Here is a 6,000-nt window from a genome sequence, read left to right as displayed (position 1 = left end):
ATTCCCATTATATCAGTATGTAACTTTCCTGTGGCTTTTTTTTTTTTTTTTGGTAAAAGATTTTGAGATTCATTCACCCAGGGCCAGATTCAGAGAAGTCCTGAGGACTTCTGCAGGGTGCTGAGCACCTCAGCCCATATCAGCAGGGATGAAAACTATGGGATTTGGTCCACATTGCTCTCAGCTCCCCCATGAAATCATTATTTGTTCAAGCTTATTCACATTACAGACATTTGCTCTGTAATTGCTTGCAAAACACCTTGAGAAATTTTGAGTGAAACGTGCTGCAAAAGCGAAATATTGATGTTATGGCAAACACATTGCAAGCTCCCCCAGGTGCATGATTACCTCACAGTAACCTACCTTTGCTGGAAATTTTTGCATAAAACATGTTGACATGAAAGAGAACTTCAGAATTCATTAGGAGTTTTCCATAGAGAAAAGGAGTTGTCTTTTATTTTTTTTTGATATTTTCTTTTTTTGTTTGTTTGTCTCCTGTTTGTCTCCTTCCTCTCCCTCTCAACAGAACATTTTAGAAAAGGTTCAGCTCAAATTCTGGAGCTGAAATCCATATACAGATACATAGTTGTTTCTAGTTATGTCACCATTACAAAATATATTGACTTAATAACTCTTGGTGAAAACCTTTCGTACTAGTATTCACACTAATCTCTGCATAGAAACTATCTGTTTTTCAAAGAGCACAAGAATCTTTGGAATATGAAACTTTGGTATCCTGATGTTAAGTAACATCAGCGAGAGTGACAGAGCTCTGAGTAGCACAAATGCTCATATTTGAAAGTCGTATTCCTTCACCAAAACAGAGTAACAGGAACTAAATGACAGGAAAATAATTTACCTTCATATTTGCCTGTAGCCTTGTTTTAAGGAACCAAGTGACAGTGAAGAATGAAGCAAAAAGATCAATTAAGTTTTCAAGGACTAAAGGTAAAGAAGAAAAATGGAAGGAACAGAAAAGTGGATTCTGAAGTGATGCTAAAACTTAAGTCATTATATTTTGCAATGCTTTCAAATATTTCTCTGGAATATTAGGATTCTTTTGATACACATAGTCATAGACAGCAGGTTAGATAGTTGAACATCTGGAAAGGTTGCTGAACACTATTAAGTATAGTATATAATATTAAAACTATGTGCTATTAGGCAGAGACAGCCTGAAGTTCATGTCAAAGATACATCTGGTGCAAAGAGGCTGGGACAGTTGTACCAACATTTTAAAGCCATGCACATGACATTTTCCTGCTTGAAGGAGTTGCTTTTGCAACAAGATCATTTGATATCTCTGGGTGAAATAGAGTAGGTTTTATTACAATAGATTTTATTTAGAGGTTCAATAGGATCTTTCATTTGTACAACATTTTGGCCGACTCTGTGTTTGGTGAAAAATTGTAGATATTTTTTATTTGCTCAGGTACTGTCTTAATGGTTTCCTACCATCTACATCTATAGGTATGAGCTTGTTCTTGCTCTCATTCTCCAGTTGCTGAAACTATATGTAAGTAAAATATCTTTATTCCTTTCTGGGCTTCATGAGAGCTAGTCTTTACAGACAACTAAAAGATGCAAAGAAGCTTCCAAGACTCTTCCCACTCGTTATATGATACAAGGTCTCACTTTTCATCAAGTCTGGGTAAAATATTGTGGGATTTCCTGTCATTAAGGTAAAATAGGAAAAGGTAATCTAATCTGACAAGATGTCAGTGTGAATTAATCCTAGACCAGCTGGTAAGGTGCATTGATAGCAATGATTTAAGTTTTGGAATTTTTAAATTGGAAGTCATCTGGTGGAAGGTATCAGTTTGGGAAGAGATGAAATGTAATAGAAGTACGTAATGTTTGTGGAAAGGACCATCTTGTTTAGACAAGAACAAAGAACATGCAGTACAACACTATGTGCTATGTACACTGGCTTGGCCTCCTTTGATAGAACCTGCTGTCCTGCTCCCAACCAGGTCCTGGGTGAGCTAGTACGGAAAATGCTCCTCACATAAGCTCTGCTGCAGGCTGTTCATCTCCCAGATGCAGTGCAGTACTACTTGCCTTGAAAGACTACTTCTCCAATAGGTCAGGTTCAAACCTAGTCAAACCCGGTCAGCATCTTATGACTACCCTAATTCTCCCAGGACTTACCTGCTAACTCCTTCCAGAGCTGCTACATGCTTTCCCAGTGCCTCCCCAACTTGGTGAGCACCACAGGGCTGCCTAGAATGTGACGTGAGAGATCACCAAGGGGAATTTCTACAAGCAAGTGAGAGTACTGAGAGACATGAAAGACACCCTGCCTCATGGGCATCAATTCTGCCTCCCCTCAGGAGAAAAGGCAGTCCCAGCAGACACTTCAGAAAATTTAAGGGTCCTGGTTTAATTCAGCCTCTGTCTAGGATACAAGAAGCTCTTAAAGACCTTGCCATTTTGGATCCTCATGTTGTATGAACAGTGCAGGAAGCTCTTTCAGAAGTCTGGGAAAATGTCTGCATGAACCCCCACTACAATCATACAAAGGATGATTGAAAGTGAATTAAATTTATTTCATATGTAGGTAATATTATATTTTCTTCAAATTAGCCTTGTTGATGACATCGATATCCTTACAAAAAAACCTGCTTATAGCAGGAAGTAACCCTGGGATAAATATGGCTGCAGGAGTGAAAATAAATTGTCTTTCTGTAGGGAGATGTTTTTCTATAAATAGTGGTTAGATCAAGCTGCAAAGAGTGCAGGGGTGAGGTAGCTCTAGACCATATAAGATGCCTATCAGCATCTTCTTTTTTTTGGTGTTTGAAATGAATTTGGATGGGGTCTATAGGTAACTCCGAGGCAGAATTTATGCCACCTCTGTTATCTGCTTTCCTCAGAGTAAAACACTCAGGACACAGAAGAAATGCTGATCAAGAAAACGTTCTATTTACCTCACCTCTTGTTGAATTCGGTAAATTTATCTCTCTGTGCAAGTGAAACAGAAATAGGAGGTTTTGAGTGCTGTGCTATAGTTTTGCTTTTGTGATTTATAAATTTTTAAGTCTGAATGTTTAGCCAACTGTGTGTTTATTCTAGACAATTAGTTAAAGCTGTATGCCATCACTTCTCCCTGAGATTTGCAATCTCAGTTTGACCCAATCATCTGAGTCAAAGCACTGTTATTTGGGCATTCTTATTTTTCTCACTCCATCAGTCATTTCCATCACCATTTTTTGTTGAGAAATAGTGATGATGTCAATGTAACATATCTCTTTCTACAGCCTTGACATCTTGTTTTGATCCTACTTTGGCAAGTTAGTATAGTGAAATCCCTGAATTTACAAATGTATCTGATGCTCGCCATTCATGTTTCAAGCCAATTGATTCTGAATAAAGTTGTCTTGAAGTTAGATTAGGCAACAAGGAATTCCTGATTCTGCTATTGATCTGCTATGTAGTGTGAGACTTGTGGTATCAGTCACCTGTGCTTTGCTTTCCTCATCCATGAGAACAAGTCATAGAAGTGTGCTGAGGGTCACAGATTAAATAAAGTTTATGAGCATTAAGACAGATTCTTCTTCTTTCATTATGTAATATCTCATCTTGCACTGTAAAATAGATTCATTACTGCTTCAGTAATACATCGTGTAACATGATGGACTCAAAAAAAACCTGATGACCAGAACATCAACTTTGACCAATGTGCGTTTGCTGTACCTTGCACATTAACTTTATTTCTGAGTAGCTGAAACAGACAATGGATTTGTTCTTTGAGCCAGCTGTAATTCAACAGATCATTAATGACAAATGGCAGAATGCCCCAGCCATCCTTCCAGGCACTATTCCAGATGGAAGTCATTGGATAAAGAGCAGGAAGGTTTGACAGAATGTGAAAAAAGAATAAATTCGCTACACATCATTCATTTTGCCTGACTGCAATAAAATAATTATAATAGAATGTTGTCACAGGATAACAATCTCCTGCTGCTTTAGAAATGCTTTGGAAAACAGATGTTTACTTTCTCTGTGGGAGACATTGATCCCATGACAACAATCTTTTCTATTCAGGGAAAATTAACTACTTATAGGTTCATCAGTGCTATAAAAAGTTCACTATAAAAAGCCATATAATATGATAGGTCAAATAATATGAACTATATATGTGATGTATGTGATACATGCAACTAATAACTAAGTTGGATTAATTCAAATACTTTCTTTCAGCATCTTTGTGACCAACATTTTCTCAACAAAGGTAGATAGGACAACACAATGCACTATGATGAAATTGTTTTTGTTATTTTAATCTTCCAAGGCTGTGTGAGCTTCAGAAAAACAGCATTTGTGAAAAAAATAATAACATCAAAACTCCAGCATATAATGTCTGATGAGAAACGTTTGAACAATTATCAATAAACCAACACATTGTAATTAATGGAAATTAAAGACCATGCATTTTGTGTCAGAACTGGACTCAGTATTGTGAGTTTTGCTTACTAGCACTAAGATAAAAATTTGAAGGAATATAAAAAATAATAAAATATTTGTGATTTTCAAAATATTTTTTTTAGAATCACAGAGTCACAGAATCATTTAGGTTGGAAAAGACCTTCAAGATCATCAAGTTCAACCTTTGACCGATCACCACCTTGTCAACTGACCCATAGCATTAAGTGCAGACTGAGACCATATCCTCTTATCCTGTCACTAGGTGCCTGGGAGAAGAGATCGATCCCCACCTGGCTACAGCCTCCTTTCAGGTAGGGAATGATAAGGTTCCCTCTGAGCTTCCTTTTCTCCAAGTTAAACAACTCCAGCTCCCTCAGCCACTCCTCATAAGACTTGTGCTTCAGACCCTTCACCATCTCCATTGCCCGTCTCTGCACATGCTCTTGTCTTTCTTGTAGTGAGGGACTCAGAACTACACACGGCATTTGAGGTGTGACCTCACCAGTGCTGAGTACAGGGGGACGATCACTGCCCTGGTCCTGCTGGCCACACTATTGCTGATACAGGCCAGGATGCCATTGGCCTTCTTGGCCACCTGGGCACACTGACAGCTCATGTTCAGCTGGCTGTCTAATGAGAAGGCAACTTTACATTAAAAATTGTAAAAGAATTAAAAATATTCATATTTTTCTCTGACCTGTCTGCAATACACGTGGGACACATACATTGCATTCTGTTATAGTATGATAGAAATGTTACATAGGCTCTTTTTTGGTGAACCTTATACTTTATACAGACACTTCTGCTATTTATCCAATAATGTGTCAACTGCAAATTTGGGTTGATGAGACGTATAAAAGAACAACACTTGTTCTCTTATGTGCTGTAAATGTCTATGTCAATGGCATTTGATTGTCAGATGAAACAACTTCTGTGGTACTTAGCTTTTGCCAAGGCTGTGTCTGGATCAGGAGGAATAAAATGAGAATAATTAACTAGGGATTGAATGACTAACTGGCTCACCAGACTCACCTCCAGGACCTGAATCATCTTGGATCTTTTGATGTCCATTTCTATTTAGCTTGAGACACCTTAGGATGGTGTTTGGTAGTTTTCCAACTGGCACCTCTATCTAATTCCATGTACTTCACATCATGAATCCCGAAGAGAGTTACAGCACGCAGACTACCAACATCTTTGTAACTGGACCAGGCAGATTTGAGGCTTACTTCCACAAGTTTTAAAGTTTGTAGCTGATCAGAATAGTCAATGAATAGCAACACTGAGTCTGGCTTTACTCAAAGTACTACTTTGGCTGAAGTAAAGATTTTTTGAAGAACCTAATGGCATTTTTACTAAGTCATGAATTTCACCATCTAGATGTTGAGGGAAAATGTCTTTTACATTTTTGAAAAGAGTTCACTTGGTATACAAGCACATTTAGTTATAATAATCCTGACCTCTGGGGTAGTCACTTTAGCTAAGAATTTCCCTTCCCATTTCAGGGTTACCACAGGCACAAAAGGAATATGGCCATGAGGGGAATGAGGAAAGCAACTTTTAATGCTGCAT

Source organism: Pseudopipra pipra, chromosome 2 (assembly GCF_036250125.1).
Source record: "Pseudopipra pipra isolate bDixPip1 chromosome 2, bDixPip1.hap1, whole genome shotgun sequence".
In the NCBI taxonomy this organism is placed as follows: Eukaryota; Metazoa; Chordata; class Aves; order Passeriformes; family Pipridae; genus Pseudopipra; species Pseudopipra pipra.
The sequence above is the reverse complement of the archived record's forward strand: the minus strand, read 5'-3'. Positions refer to the sequence as shown.